This window comes from Nicotiana tabacum, chromosome 17, assembly GCF_000715075.1.
Source record: "Nicotiana tabacum cultivar K326 chromosome 17, ASM71507v2, whole genome shotgun sequence".
In the NCBI taxonomy this organism is placed as follows: Eukaryota; Viridiplantae; Streptophyta; class Magnoliopsida; order Solanales; family Solanaceae; genus Nicotiana; species Nicotiana tabacum.
Genome location: NC_134096.1, coordinates 123,509,721 through 123,526,898, shown reverse-complemented (window position 1 = coordinate 123,526,898; position 17,178 = coordinate 123,509,721).

Here is a 17,178-nt window from a genome sequence, read left to right as displayed (position 1 = left end):
TGCGAGTTTTTGTTGAGTTCAGTTGCTTTCTTGGGTCACGTTGTATCAGTAGAGGGTATTCAGGTGGATCCTAAGAATATTGAGGCAGTTCAGAACTGGCCTAGACCCTCATCAGCTACCGAGATCCGTAGTTTCCTGGGTTTGGCGGGCTATTACTGTTGATTTGTGGAGGGGTTTTCATCCATAGCAGCCCTGTTGACCAGATTGACCCAGAAGGGTGCCCCGTTCAGGTAGTCAGACGAGTGTGAAGAGAGCTATCTTAAGCTCAATACTGCTTTGACTACGGCACCGGTATTGGTGTTACCCACAAGTTCAGGATCTTATATAGTATATTGTGACGCATCCCATATTGGTCTGGGTGCGGTATTGATGCAGGGTAGCAAGGTTATTGCATATGCTTCGCGGCAACTGAAGTTTAACGAGAAGAATTACCTTGTTCATGATCCAGAGCTGGCAACCATTGTTCACGCGTTGAAGATTTGAAGGAACTATCTTTACGGCGTGCCGTGTGAGGTATTCACTGATCATCGGAGCTTGTAGTATTTGTTCAAGCAAAAGGAACTCAATTTGAGGCAGAGAAGGTGGTTGGAGCTATTGAAAGACTATGATATCACTATATTGTATCATCCCGGGAAGGCCAATATGGTGGCCGATGCTTTAAGTAGAAAATCAGCTAGTATGAGTAGCCTTGCATATATTCCAGTTGGTGAGAGACCGCTTGCATTGGATGTTCAGGCCTTGGCCAACCAGTTCGTGAGGTTGGATGTTTTTGAGCCCAGCCGTGTTCTAGCTTGTACAGTTACTCAGTCTTCTTTGTTTGAGTGCATCAGAGATCGGCAGGATGACGATCCTCATTTACTTGTCCTTAGAGACACAGTGCGGCACGGTGGTGCCAAGCAGGTTACTGTTGGAGATGACGGAGGTTTTGAGGATGCAGGGCCGTATTTGTGTGCCTAATGTGGATGGACTTCGTGAGTTGATTCTTGAGGAGGCCCACAGTTCCCGATATTCTATTCATCCGGGCGCCGCCAAGATGCATCAGGACTTGCGACAGCATTATTGGTGGAGGAGGATGAAGAAAGATATAGTTGCTTACGTGGCTCAGTGCTTGAATTGTCAGCAGGTGAAATATGAGCATCAGAGACCCGGTGGTTTGCTTCAGCAGATGGAGATTCCTGAGTGGAAGTGGGAGCGTATCACTATGGACTTTGTTGTTGGACTCCCACAGACTCAGAGGAAGTTCGACGCTGTGTGGGTTATTGTGGATAGGCTGACTAAGTCAGCGTACTTCATTCCTATGGCAGTTACCTATTCCTCGGAGCGGTTAGCAGAGATTTATATTAGGTAGATCGTCCGTCTTCACGGTGTGCCCATGTCTATCATTTCTAATCGAGGTACACAGTTTACCTTGCACTTTTGGAGGGGAGTACAACGTGAGTTGGGTACGCGGGTTGAGTTGAGCACAGCATTCCATCCTCAGACGGACGGGCAGTCCGAGCGTACTATTCAGATCTTGGAGGATATGCTCCTTGCTTGTGTTATAGACTTTGGAGGTTCTTGGGATTAGTTCTTGCCCCTTGCAGAGTTCGCCTACAACAACAGCTACCAGTCGAGCATCCAGATGGCTCCCTATGAGGCATTATATGGTAGGTGGTGCCGGTCGCCAGTTGGGTGGTTCGATCTGGGAGAGGCTCGGTTGTTGGGCACAGACTTAGTACAAGATGCCTTAGATAAGGTCAAGATTATTCAGGATCGACTTCGCACAGCTCAGTCCAGGCAGAAGAGTTATGATGACCGTAGAGTTCGTGATGTTGCATTCATGGTCGGAGAGAGAGTGTTACTTCGGGTATCACCCATGAAGGGTGTAATGAGGTTCGGAAAGAAGGGCAAGTTGAGCCCTAGGTATATCGAACCTTTTGAGATTTTGGAGAGAGTGGGAGAGGTGGCTTACAGGCTTGCGTTGCCACCTAGTTTAGCAGTTGTTCATCCGGTATTCCATGTGTCCATGCTTCGAAAGTATCACGGCGATCCGTCCCATGTGTTAGATTTCAGCTCTGTCCAGTTGGACAAGGATTTGACTTACGAGGAGGAGCCGGTGGCAATTCTAGCCCGACAAGTTCTCCAGTTGAGATCAAAGAGTTACCCTTCAGTTCGAGTGCAGTGGAGAGGTCAGCCTATTGAGGCAGCTACTTGGGAGTCCGAGTCCGATAAGCAGAGTAGATATCCCCACTTTTTCACCAGCCCAGGTGCTTTTGTATATCCGTTCGAGGACGAATGGTTGTTTTAGAGGTGGAGAATGTGATGACCCAAAAGGTCATCTTATGTTTTAGAACTCGAATCTGTGCTCTTAAGCCTTAAAATGTCATTTTTACCCTTCTCAATTTGCGTGCATAGTCCGGGCATATTTCCGGAAAGCTTTAATGTTGAAAATTGATGAAAATAAGAATTTATGCCTTAAAAGTTGATTTTTGTTGATTTCGGTCAATATTTTATTTAAACGGGACCGGATCCATATTTTGACGGTCCTGGTGGGTCCGTATCGAATTATGGGACCTGAGCGTATGCCCGGAATCAAATTCGGAGGTCCCTAGCCTAAGTTATGAATTTTTGATAAAAATTAAAAGTTTGAAAATTAATTATTTTTAAGAATTGATTGATGTTTGGCATTGTTAGTGCCGGGTCTGTATTCTGGTTCTGGAGCCCGGTGCAGGTTCATTATGATATTTAAGACTTGTCTGTGAAATTTGATGAGAAACGGAGTTGATTTGACGTGATTCGGACGTCCAGTTGAGAAGATATGAATTTTAAAGTGTTCTTGAGAATTTCATTTGATTTGGGGCTAAATTCGTAGTTCTAAGTGTTATTGTGCCGATTTGATCATGCGAACAAGTTCGTATATTATTTTTAGACTTGTGTGCATGTTTGGTTTGGAGCTCCGAGGGCTCGGGCGGGTTTCGGGTAGGCCACAAGATGTTTTGGACTTTGAAAATTTGATATTTTGCTGTAGCAGGTATTCTGGCAGGTCCTTCTTCGCATTCGCGAAGGTATTGTCGCGAACGCGAAGAGTAAATTGGGCAGCTGAAGTTTTCTTCTTCACGAACGCGAAGGCTTGGTCGCGAACGCAAAGCGATGGGGACATTATCCTTCACGAACGCGACCAACTACTTGCGAACGCATAGTGTTAGGCACACCCGGGGAGGGTTGGTCGTTCCTTCATCGCGAACACGAAGGCCAGGGGGAAGTAACCATCGCGAACGCGAGAAGGGTCTCACGAACGCAAAGGCTTGGAAGCCAATACCCTTTGCGAACGTGATGTACACTGTCGCCCAGTGCATAAAACAGAATCAAACACGGCTTTAAGCCATTTCTTCAACTTTTTTCAAGAACCAAACGAGTATAGGCGATTTTCAAGAGTCATTTTCTTCCCCAAAATATTGGTAAGTGATTCTAAACCATTTTCTTTCAATTACCCATTATATTTCTTGAATTATCAACCTAAAATCTAGAGTTTTTATGGTAGAATTAGGGGTTAGGGTAGAAACTAGAAATTTCGAAAATTTGGGGATTTAGACCTCAATTTGAGGTCGGATTCAAAAATCAATTATATATTCGGGCTCGGGGGTGAATGGGTAAATGTATTTTGGTCCGAACCTCGGGTTTTGACCAAGCGGGCCCGAGGTCAATTTTTTGACTTTTTGGAGGAAAAATTAGAAAATTTAACTTATGCAATATAATTGATTTCTTTAGCAATATTTGATATTATTGAGTCATTTTTGAATAGATACGAGTGGTTTGGAGGTGAAATGCACCCGCAATTTATAACATATTTATTTTTTATTATTATTAGAAGTTGTGGTCGGGTCACATAAAATACACACCCAAATTGGGGATTATGTATCATGACTATGCCACGAGAACCGTACCCATAGTCATGATGATTTATTATTAATCGCACCTAAAGCAAGCTACGATATTCATGAATTATTTTTCTTACTTTGATATTATTGCAAGGTCATGATTTATGGATATGGAGTTGTGGAGGAAATGACATATGAGTTCAACACATTATTAATAAGTTGACAACATTGTTACTCTTATCGGATTGCATCAAACGAAAATCGACCATTAGGCATATTATCTCAAATTAAAATTTCACATGCCCAAATTCTTTTTCTTAAAATCAACTTGACATCCCTAAAAATATCACCCAATCAACTTTTAACATAATAATGAAATACAGAAAATCCAACAATGGATATCAAAACTAAAGCTCGAAGAAGACGCTTTGACTTAATGTACAAGCATATGCATAACAATTGTTGTGTCCTCATGTGAAAATTCCTTATCAAGAGAATCAATGAGGCAATATTAAGCAAAGAAACATTAAACATTCAAAATAATCAATTTTCTCAAAACACTTAAATCAACAACATAAGGGCCAGCGTTCATATATTTAAAAAGTATGAAGTTAACCATGGAATTGAAAAAGTAAGGAAAGAAAGGGATTGCACCTTAAGGATCGAAGCTTTTTATTAATTTAAAAGTAATACTCCAGCCACGTACATGATAGTTAAGACGAATCGGCAACTAAACTCAATCAAACGACCACGACCGCACCGGAGAAAACTCGAACAGAACCTCTCAAAATTTGCAAACGGTCGTCGACTTTTAATGGAGGCTTCAATGAGTTGTTTTGGTGTGTTTCATGATGGCTTCATGGCTGCTTCCAGTTGTCAAGTGACTGGTCTGCTATGGTATGGGTTTTTGACAAAGAAAGCGTGAAGAGGGAGATCAAATATTTGCTCTACGGCGCTCAATTCTAGGACTGCTCTTAGGGTTTTTCTATTCTATAACTGAGTGAGGTTATATATGGGTACATGTGCGTATTTGAAGCCCAAGAAAATTAGTGTGTTTTTGTGAGATCACGTGAGAGAGATTGCATTTCCTGCTAATTAGCATGTGCTCTCTAGATAGATAAAGACGAGTAATCTTGGAGAGTAAACTAGCTCGGAGTTTTTGTGAGAGAATATTCTTGGGGAATCAAAGTTTGTTAGCTGAGGTGATGTGGATAAAAATTGGTACGAAAATATGTGCCTCTAACGTGCTTGTGAAAGATGGAATGAGTGGAGTCCTTTTTTGGAATTGGCATAGTGCGGGTGAGGCATTAAATAAAAATTCTAATGCAAAGTGGGTGCATGTGAGTTAACGTAAATGATTTTTCTTTTAGGAAAATACAAAATTCCAAGAAGTAGAGTTGCTCGCTTACTTATTAAAATAAAAATATATTATTTGTGATTTTTCTTTTTTGCAAATTAGAACAAAATTAACACTCTAAAAATGTGAATCTTTTGTTAGTTTTTAATTTTCTTAAATAAAACCTATAAAAGATAAAATAAGTACGAAAATATGTAGACTAAACTTAAAATATATTTACATACTAAACAATGTTGAACTATTCAAATATATTAAAAAATTAGGTACTCACAGCTGCCCCAGCAGAGTCGCCAGAGCTGTCACACCTCTTTTTTTCCGAGGGTATAATGGGAGTTTTTCCAATTAAAGTGACATTGTTCGAAATGGGATTATTTATTTAATAAGAGTCGCCACTTAGAATAATTTATGGTGTCCCAAGTCACCGATTTATTTTAAATCCCAAATCAAAAAAATTGACTCTTATTTATGGTCTGCGAACACATAAAGCCGGGTAAGGAATTCTGTTAACCCGGGAGAAGGTGTAAGGCACCCTCGAATTCCGTGATTCTGCATGGTCGTTGAACTATTAATAATTGGCCTAATTATCTAATTTAATACATATTTGAGACCTATTGTGCATTTTTACCTTTTAAACCGCTTTTAGTATTAATTAAATACTTTTAGTGTTTATGGAATTTGTTTGAACAGGTCGCGATGCCGCGCACTCGTTTGTTTTTGTACACATTGCTAATCGCGCCACGTGAAACGCAATCGTGATTTATAATATGTTACTTTTTTATTATTATTAAAAGTTATGGTCGGGTCACATAAAATGCACACCCGAATTGGGATTTATGTTTCATGACTGTGCCACGGGAACCGTACCCATAGTCACGATGATTCATTATTAATCGCGCCTAAAGCAAGCTACGATATTCATGAATTATTTTTCCTACTTTGAGATTATTGTGAGGTCATGAATTATGAATATGGAGTTGTGGAGGAAATGGCATATGAGTTTAACACATTCTTAATAAGTTGACAACATTGTTACTATTATCGGACTGGATCAAACGAAAATCGATCTTTAGGCATATTATCTCAAAGTAAAACTTCATATGCCCAAATTCTTTTTCTTAAAATCAACTTGACAGCCCCAAAAATATCACCCAATCAACTTTTAACATAATCACAAAATACAGAAAATCCAACAATGGATATCTAAGTGGCCTCATGTGAAAATTCCTTATCAAGAGAATCAGTGAGGCAATATTAAGCAAAGAAACATTAAACATTCAAAATAATCAAATTGCTAATAACACTTAAATCAACAACATAAGGACCAGCGTTCATATATTTAAAAAGTATGAAGTTAACCAAGGAATTGAAACATTAAGGAAAGAAAGGGATTTCACCTTAAGGATCGAAACTTTTTATTAATTTAAAAGCAAAAGTCCAGCCACGTACATGATAGTTAAGACGAATCGGCAACTAAACTCAACCAAACGGCCACGACCGCGCCGGAGAAAACTCGAACAGAACCTCTCGAGGCTTCAAGGAGTTATTTCAATAAGTTTCATGATGGTTTCATGGCTGCTTCTGGTTGTCAAGGGACTGGTCTGCTATGGTGTGAGTTTTGGACGAATAAAGCATGAAGAGGGAGATCAAATATTTGCTCTACGGCGCTCAATTCTAGGACTGCTCTTAGGATTTTTCTATTCTGTGACTGAGTGAGGTTATATATGGGTACAAGTGCGCGTTTGAAGCCCAAGAAAATCAGTGTGTTTTTGTGAGATCACATGAGAGAGATTGCATTTTCTGCTAATTAGCATGTGCTCTCTAGTTAGATAAGGACGAGTGATCTTGGAGAACAAGCTAGCTGTGAATATTTGTGAGAGAATATTCTTGGGAGATCAAAGTTTGTTAGCTGAGGTGATGTGGATAAAAATTGGTACGAAAATATGAGCCTGTAAGGTGCCTGTGAAAGATGGAATGAGTGGAGTCCTTTTTTGGAATTGGCATAGTGCGGGTGAGGTATTAAATAAAAATTCTAATGCAAAGTGGGTGCCTATGAGTTAACGTAAATGATTTTTCTTTTAGGAAAAGACAAAATTCCAAGAAGTAGAATTGGTCGCTTACTTATTAAAAGAAAAATATATTATTTGTGATTTTGCTTTTTTGTAAATTAGAACAAAATTAACACTCTAAAAATGTGAATCTTTTGTTGGTTTTTAATTTTCTTAAATAAAACCTATAAAAGATTAAATAAGTGCTAAAATATGTACACTAAACTTAAAATATATTTACATACTAAAAAATGATGAACTATTCAAAAGTAGTAATTAATTAGGTGCTCACAGCTGCCCCAGCAGAGGCGCCAGAGCTGTCACACCTCCTTTTTCCCTAAGGGATATGGGAGTTTTTTCAATTAAAGTGACATTATTCGAAATGAGATTATTTATTTGATAAGAGTCGCCACTTGGAATAATTGATGGTGTCCCAAGTCACCGATTTATTTTAAATCCCAAATCGAGAAAATTGACTCTTATTTATGGTCTACAAACACAGAAGACCGGGTAAGGAATTCTGTTAACCCAGGAGAAGGTGTGAGGCACTCCCGAATTTGGTGATTCTAGCACGGTCGCTCAACTATTAATAATTGGCCTAATTATCAAATTTAATACATATTTGAGACATATTGTGCATTTTTACCTTTTAAACCGCTTTTAGTATTAATTAAACGCTTTTAGTGTTTATGAAATTTGTTTGAAGAAGTCGCGATGCCGCACACTCGTTTATTTTTGTACACATTGCGAATTGCGCCACGTGTAACGTACCCGCGATTTACAATATGTTAATTTTTTTTATTATTAAAAGTTGTGGTCGGGTCACATAAAATGCACACCCGAATTGGGGATTATGTATCATGACTGTGCCACGGGAACCGTACCGATAGTCACGATGATTCATTATTAATCGCGCCTAAAGCAAGCTACGATATTCATGAATTATTTTCCTACTTTGAGATTATTGTGAGGTCATGAATTATGGATATGGAGTTGTGGAGGAAATGGCATATGCGTTTAACACATTCTTAATAAATTGACATCATTGTTACTATTATCGGACTGGATCAAACGAAAATCGACCATTAGGCATATTATCTCAAATTAAAACTTCACATGCCCAAATTCCTTTTCTTAAAATCAACTTGGCAGCCCCAAAAATATCACCCAATCAACTTTTAACATAATAATGAAATACAGAAAATCCAACAATGGATATCTAAACTAAAGCTCGAAGAAGACGCTTTGACTTAATGTACAAGCATATGCATAACACTTGCTGTGACCTCATGTGAAAATTCCTTATCAAGAGAATCAGTGAGGCAATATTAAGCAAAGAAACATTAAACATTCAAAATAATTAAATTGCCAATACCACTTAAATCAACGACATAAGGACCAGCGTTCATTTATTTAAAAAGTATGAAGTTAACCAAGGAATTGAAACAGTAAGGAAAGAAAGGGATTGCACCTTAAGGATCGAAGATTTTTATTAATTTAAAAGTAAAACTCCAGCCACGTACATGATAGTTAAGACGAATCGGCAACTAAACTCAACCAAACGACCACGACCGCGCCAGAGAAAACTCGAATAGAACCTCTCAAAATTTACAAACGGTCGTCGACTTTTAATGGAGGCTTCAAGGAGTTGTTTCAGTAAGTTTCATGATGGTTTCATGGCTGCTTCCGGTTGTCAAGGGACTGGTCTGCTATAGTGTGGGTTTTTGACGAAGAAAGCGTGAAGAGGGAGATCTACTTTTTTCTCTACGGCGCTCAATACTAGGGCTGCTCTTAGGGTTTTTATATTCTGTGACTCAGTGGGGTTTTATATGGGTACAGGTGCGTGTTTGAAGCCCAAGAAAATCAGTGTGTTTTTGTGAGATCATATGAGAGAGAATGCATTTCCTGCTAATTTGCATGTGCTCTCTAGATTGATAAGGACGAGTGATCTTGGAGAGCAAGCTAGCTGTGAATATTTGTGAGAGAATATTCTTGGGGAATCAAAGTTTGTTAGCTGAGGTGATGTGGATAAAGATTGGTACGAAAATATGAGCCTGTAAGGTGCCTGTGAAAGATGGAATGAGTGGAGTCCTTTTTTGGAATTGGCATAGTGTGGGTGAGGTATTAAATAAAAATTCTAATGCAAAGTGGGTGCCTGTGAGTTAACGTAAATGATTTTTCTTTTAGGAAAAGACAAAATTCCAAGAAGTAGAATTGCTCGCTTACTTATTAAAAGAAAAATATATTATTTGTGATTTTGTTTTTTTGTAAATTAGAACAAAATTAACACTCTAAAAATGTGAATCTTTTGTTGGTTTTTAATTTTCTTAAATAAAACCTATAAAAGATAAAATAAATGCTAAAATATGTAGACTAAACTTAAAATATATTTACATACTAAAAAATGATGAACTATTCAAATATATTCAAAACTTAGGTGCTCACAGCTGCCCCAGCAGAGGCGCCAGAGCTGTCACACCTCCTTTTTTTCCGAGGGGATATGAGAGTTTTTCCAATTAAAGTGACATTGTTCGAAATGGAATTATTTATTTGATAAGAGTCGCCACTTGGAATAATTTATGGTGTCCCATGTCACCGATTTATTTTAAATCCCAAATCGAGGAAAATTGACTCTTTTTTATGGTCTGCGAACACAGAAGACCGGGTAAGGAATTCTGTTAACCCGGGAGAAGGTGTGAGGCACTCCCGAATTCCGTAGTTCTAGCACGGTCGCTCAACTATTAATAATTGGCCTAATTATCAGATTTAATACATATTTGAGACATTGTACATTTTTACCTTTTAAACCGCTTTTAGTATTAATTAAACGCTTTTAGTGTTTATGGAATTCATGAATTATTTTTCCTACTTTGAGATTATTGTGAGGTCATGAATTATGGATAAGGAGTTGTGGAGGAAATGACATATGAGTTTAACACAGTCTTAATAAGTTGACAACATTGTCACTATTATCGGACTGGATCAAACGAAAATTGACCATTAGTCATATTGTCTCAAATTTAACCTTCACATGCCCAAATTCTTTTTCTTAAAATCAACTTGACAGCCCCAAAAATATCACCCAATCAACTTTTAACATAATAATGAAATACAGAAAATCCAACAATGGATATCTAAACTAAAGCTCGAAGAAGACACTTTGACTTAATGTACAAGCATATGCATAACACTTGCTGTGACCTCATGTAAAAATTCCTTATCAAGAGAATCAGTGAGGCAATATTAAGCAAAGAAACATTAAACATTCAAAATAATCAAATTGCTAATACCACTTAAATCAACAACATAAGGACCAGCGTTCATATATTTAAAAAGTATGAAGTTAACCAAGGAATTGAAACAATAAGGAAAGAAAGGGATTGCACCTTAAGGATCGAAACTTTTTATTAATTTTAAAGTAAAACTCCAGCCACGTACATGATAGTTAAGACGAATCGGCAACTAAACTCAACCAAACGACCATGACCACGCTGGAGAAAACTTGAACAGAACCTCTCGAAATTTGCAAACGGTCGTCGACTTTTAATGGAGGCTTCAAGGAGTTGTTTCATTAAGTTTCATGATGGTTTCATGGCTGCTTCCGGTTGTCAAGGGACTGGTCTGCTATGATGTGGGTTTTTGACGAAGAAAGCATGAAGAGGGAGATCAATTGTTTGCTCTACGGCGCTTAATTCTAGGACTGCTCTTAGGGTTTTTCTATTCTGTGATTGAGTGAGGTTATATATGGGTACAGGTGCTTGTTTGAAGCCCAAGAAAATCAGTGTGTTTTTGTGAGATCACGTGAGAGAGATTGTATTTCCTGCTAATTAGCATGTGCTTTCTAGATAGATAAAGCTGAGTGATCTTGGAGAGCAAGCTAGCTGGGCATATTTGTGAGAGAATATTCTTGGGGAATCAAAGTTTGTTAGCTGAGGTGATGTGGATAAAAATTAGTACGAAAATATGTGCCTGTAAGGTGCTTGTGAAAGATGGAATGAGTGGAGTCCTTTTTTGGAATTGGCATAGTGCGAGTGAGGTATTAAATAAAAATTCTAATGCAAAGTGAGTGCCTGTGAGTTAACGTAAATGACTTTTCTTTTAGGAAAAGACAAAATTCCAAGAGGTAGAGTTGCTCGCTTACTTATTAAAAGAAAAATATATTATTTGTGATTTTGTTTTTTTGTAAATTAGAATAAAATTAACACTCTAAAAATGTGAATCTTTTGTTAGTTTTTAATTTTCTTAAATCAAACCTATAAAATATCAAATAAGAGCTAAAATATGGAGTCTAAACTTAAAATATATTTTCATACTAAAAAGTGATGAACTATTCAAATATAGTAAAATATTAGGAGCTCACAGCTGCCCCTCTTTGTTTGAAAACTTGTAGAATTTTCAGGCAAAGACAAGATGAGCCATGTGACTAATTTTGACCAGCTCTTTATTCAAAAAGGGAAAATAAACAAAGGAAATGGTGCAATCGAGTCCTGGTTTTGGACAGCCTACATATCCCAGGTCATAAGGGAATCAAGTCGTGTGTAGTTCAGAAGTGAATGAAGTGATGGAGTGTGATACGATGAGGAGAGTGTCGAGTGAGGTACCGTTCCGTCGAGGTTCCGGCCCGCAGTCCTGTTATTACATCTAAATCAAAATCTAAAAGAACTAAACAAGCCTATCAGCTATGAGTTACAAGATTCCTAAGTCTTCTGAAGCATGATCTTGAGTCTTGAATAGTTCTTCATGCAGACTTTTGGTTTGAACCTTGATGCTTGCTAGCTGCAGGTGCTGATTCATTCTTCCACGGCTTCTTCGGATAAAGACCGGACATGTAGTGCTCGTGACTTCAACCATCTCTTGAGCAGTTCACATATTTCATCTGCTTCTACATTTTGGATTCACTTCTTTTTTCCCTTTTCTTTTATTCTAGATTGAGACTTCTTTTTTTGGTCATCTTGGATTGTCTACTCGCATTCTTGAGGCGAGCTTCTGCTACTTCTAAGTTGAATTAAATTCTAAAATGACTTCCCTCGTTCTCTAGGTGGGCACCTGCTACTAACTTGAAATTTGAAGTAACTCTGAAATGAATTCTCTCGTTCTCCAGGTGGGCTCCGGATGCTTCTTGAACTTGAAAATTGAAAGTTAACCATGTTCTTTAGGTGGGCTCCTGATGCCTCTCTGACTTGAAATTGTAAGCTGAAAGCTGCCCTGTTCTTCAGGCGAGCTCCTGCTGCTTCTTGAACTTGAAAATTGAAAGTTGACCCTGTTCTTCAGGCGAGCTCCTGATGCCTCTCTGACTTGAAATTGTAAACTGAAAATTGACCTTGTTCTTCAGGCAGGATCCTGATGCCTCTCTAACCTGAACTTGAAAATTGAAAATTGACTTTGTTCTTCAGGCAGGCTCCTGATGCTTCGCTAACTTGAACTTGAAAATTAAAAGTTGACCCTGCTCTTCAGGCGGGCTCCTAATGCCTCTCTAACTTGAACTTGAAAACTGAAAGTTGACCCTGTTCTTCAGGCGGGCTCCTGATGCCTCTTGAATTTGAAAATTGAAAATTGACCCTGTTCTTCAGGCGGGCTCCTGATGCCTCTTGAATTTGAAAATTGAAAGTTGACCCTGTTCTTTAGGCGGGCTCCTGCTACTTCTCCGATTTGAACTTAAAACCAATTTCTGAAATATCGACCATCATTCTCCAGGTGGGTGCCTGCAATGACTTGAAACTTAAAATGAATTCCCTCATTCTCCAGGTGGGCGCCTGCTAATGACTTGAACTTGAAATAAATTCGCTCATTCTCCAGGTGGGCGCCTGCCAATGACTTGAACTTGAAATAAATTCCCTCATTCTCCAAGTGGGCACCTGCCAATGACTTAAAAATTAAAATAAATTCCCTCATTCTTCAGGTGGGAACCTGCCACTGACTTAATACTTGCAATAAATTCTCTCATTCTCCAGGTGGGCGCCTGCTACTACAGCAAAACGAAAACAACAAAAGAAACTTTTTTCTGCCCCAGTTTACACTAGGAAGATTTGTGAGTTATTAGCAGAACTATAAATCACCTATGCTATTAATGAAGGATGCAATGATGAGAGTAAAATTGAAGACTCGACTAGGATGTACGTCTCCTGTGAGTAAAACTAAGAAAATTTTGACTAACAAATGTGTCTACTAAAAAAACCCTGAATGACCTAGACTAGGAAGTGCGTCTCCTAGGTGTGAAACTTGAATAAACCAAACTAAAAAGTGTGTCTCCTAAAAAGTATAACCTGAAAGACCCAGACTAGGAAGTGCATCTCCTAGGGGTAAAACCTTAGTGACTCAAACTTAAAAGACCAAAACTTGAAAGTGCGTCTCCTAGGGATGAAATCGCAATTTAGGAAGTGCGTCTCCTAAAAGTATAACCTGAAATTCTCAGACTAAGAAGTGCGTCTCCTAGGGTTAAAACCTCAGTGACTCAAACTTAAAAGATCCAAACTAGGAAGTGCGTCTCCTAGGGGTGAAATCATAATTTAGGAAGTGCGTCTCCTAAAAGTATAACCTAAAATTCTCAGACTAGGAAGTGCGTCTCCTAAAAGTGGGATTTGGCTTGACGATACTACAAAGTAAGCTTGACTAAAATAAAAACTGACCCCTTTTCTTTTTAAAATCCAGACTTCCCCCTTTTTAAAAAAATTATTATCCTAGGAGAAAATTCATCAGACTATGTTTTCTTATCTTAGGAGAAAAGTTCATTAGACTAAGACGTTTATCCTAGGAGAAAGTTCATTAGACTAGGTTTTTTTTTCCTTTTATTTTTTGGTATCTTAGGAGAAAGATTCATCAGACTAAGATTTCTATCCTAGGAGAAAGTTCATCAGAATAGGTCTTCTATCTTAGGAGAAACATTCATCAGACTAAGATTTCGATCCTAGGAGAAAATTCATCAGACTAGGTCCCCCTTTTTTTTATCTTAGGAGAAAGATTCATCAGACTAAGATTTCTATCCTAGAAGAAAATTCATCAGACTAGGTTTTCTTATCTTAGAAGAAAGATTCATCAGACTAAGACTTTGATCCTAGGAGAAAGTTCATCAGACTTGGTCTTTTTTGTTTTTTTGGTATCTTAGGAGAAAGATTCATCAGACTAAGATTTCTATAAAGTTCATCAGACTAGGTCTTTTATCTTAGGAGAAAGATTCATCAGACTAAAATTTTGATCCTAGGAGAAAGTTCATCAGACTAGGTCTTCTATCTTAGGAGAAAGATTCATCAGAATAAGATTTTGATCGTAGGAGAAAATTCATCAGACTAGGTCATTTTTTTTGTTATCTTAGGAGAAAGATTCATCAGATTAAGATTTCAATCCTAGGAGAAAGATTCATCAGACTCTGTCTCTTTTTTTTTTGGTATCTTAGGAGAAAGATTCATCAGACTAAGATTTCTATCTTAGGAGAAAGTTCATCAGACTACGTCTTCTATCTTAGGAGAAAGATTCATCAGACTAAGATTTCGATCCTAGGAGAAAATTAATCAGAGTAGGTCCTTTTTTTTTGTTATCTTAGGAGAAAGATTCATCAGCCTAAGTTTTCTATCCTAGGAGAAAATTCATCAGACTAAGATTTCTATCTTAGGAGAAAAGTTCATCAGACTAAGATTTTTATTGGGAAAAAATCCATCAGACTAGGACTTTTATCCTAGGAGGAAAAATGTGAAGAGCAATGGCAACATTTTATGTACACTAGCAAGACAGATAAAGGCAAAGATTTGAGAAACTTCCCTTTGTCGGCTCTTCTCTTCTTTTTTCTTTTTCTTTCTTTTCTTCTCTTTTTTCTTTTTTTTTTTAATTTTGGAACCAACTTCCTTGCGCTGCTTTGTTCCTGTTTCAAACAAAGAAAATTTTGTCAGTTTTAAAAGTGGTGGTCGGTTTGTGGCCTTGAATCTTGGGCAGTTTGGCTTTTGCTCAATCAGCTTGAGTCAGTTTCAAGAGACTTTTTGCTCTGCATCAACCCTGATTGTTTCACACCCAGTACAATTTGTATTTGTGGCTCAATCGGCCTTATCTCAAAAAAAAGATTTTTTTTCTTGGATAACCTTTTCTGATATCTTGAATGGCTGCTTTTGGAGCAATTTGTATGTGAGAGAGAATCATAACTGGTAAGAGCCTTTTGCACGATGTGCACACTTCATAGTCATTGTTCGGTACTACAGAGAATCTCTGATTAACCTTGAGGTTATCTTTGCTTACTTTACCCGAATAGGCTGACAAGAGTCTTTTGGGGGGGAAGCCTTTGCATGAATCCTCAATGCATGTTGACTGTAAAAACTGAGTGTGCTGGCCAAATTTACTTTGTGCAACTGAAAAGCTGGTAGCAAATTTTGAAATCTTTTCTTTCTTGTTTTGACAAGGACTGGCTCAGAGTGAAGGACACAATGATGCAAAGAAACAAGTATTAACAAGAAATGCCCCTTTCGGAAGGACAAAAGAGATATTTTGCGGTAACTAGCCTTAATGATCATGTCATGCATTTTGGACTTAACGGTTTGATCTATCAAACTAATCAAATCTTCCCTTTTACCATTCCTATGACCTTTGAAGTCGGGCTTGTTCATGCCAATTCATTGCATTAACTTCATGACTCACTTTCGACTAGTGGTGTCCCGAGGGGTTTTCACCAACAAGTCTCTCTCATTTATTCATATCTGCTTACCGTCGTCTTATAGTGCCCGTGAGGGTTTTCACTAGTAAGACTCTCTCATTTTTTCTTCTTTATTTTTATTTTTCTTTTGCTTTCTAGTGTGAGCAACTGACAGTGTTCTATGTTACGTGACAATCGTTGCTCATTGCATGCTTTTCTTGGCATTCTTGAAGGCATATCAGGAGGTCTTTATTTGGAAGGTTTTTGGATAGGGTTAGAAAGAAAGGGCTGCATGAAGGCTAAAAGTAGACTCAAAATGGGTGTTGTAGACTTACAACTATTGGAATCAACTTTTTCAAAAGTGAAATGAAATCTTTGTCCCAGTTTCATATACTGGGGATTTTTTGTTTTTTTTTTCCGGATTCTTATTTGATTGGACCGAACCGTGTAAGGCTGCCTACGTATCCTTTTTTTAAGGAATCAGGTGAAACGTAGTTCAAACATCTGACCTAACTATTTTTTTTTATCATTTGTTTTGCCTCTTTTTTTTCTCTTTTCTTTTTTCCAAACAAGTTGCCCTAACTTTTATTTTCTGGGGGCATGGGCCTTTGACTATTTCTTTTCTTTTTTCACTTGAACTTTCTAGGAGTTTCCCCAATTTATACTCTTGGGGCATGGACTTTTCTTTTTATTTTTTTATTTATTATTTTATTTTGGACTTTTAACTCTAAACTTGATTCCAAAAGAGGGTGGTCAAAGAAAATAACACAGGATCAAAAGGGGTAATAAAGGGTATAAAGTATTTGGGTAGCAGAAAAAGGGCCTTCCAACCTCGAGAATGCCAATCTTGTTAGCCCTTCACAATAATGACATTGATGGACATGTTGCTTTCTGGGTCTCTTTTCAGTGCAAAGTTGTATGAGCAATACTTTCCTCGCAGTGAATGACCCTTGTCAATTTGGGTGACTTTTTCTTGGATTTTGTCTTGATGTAGAAGATGCATTTTGCCACTAAACTTATCCATTTCAAGCTGTCTGGAATATACCTTCTTTTGAAAATACTTTCTGTCTTTTAGTGCTAAACAGACTTCAACCCGTCCGATCATCCTTAATCCCGATCTTCTTAATGATTCAAAAGGTAGAGATCCTTAACTTCCATGTGCCTGACTGCTTTGGTTCCATGAAAACTTGGCTCATGTTTATTTTCCAAAAGTTTCATGTCTATATTCATCTTCAAAAGTGTCTCTATCTCACGTTTATCCAATTCAAGACTAAATCAGTTTTATAAGGTCTGGCCAAAATTTTCGCA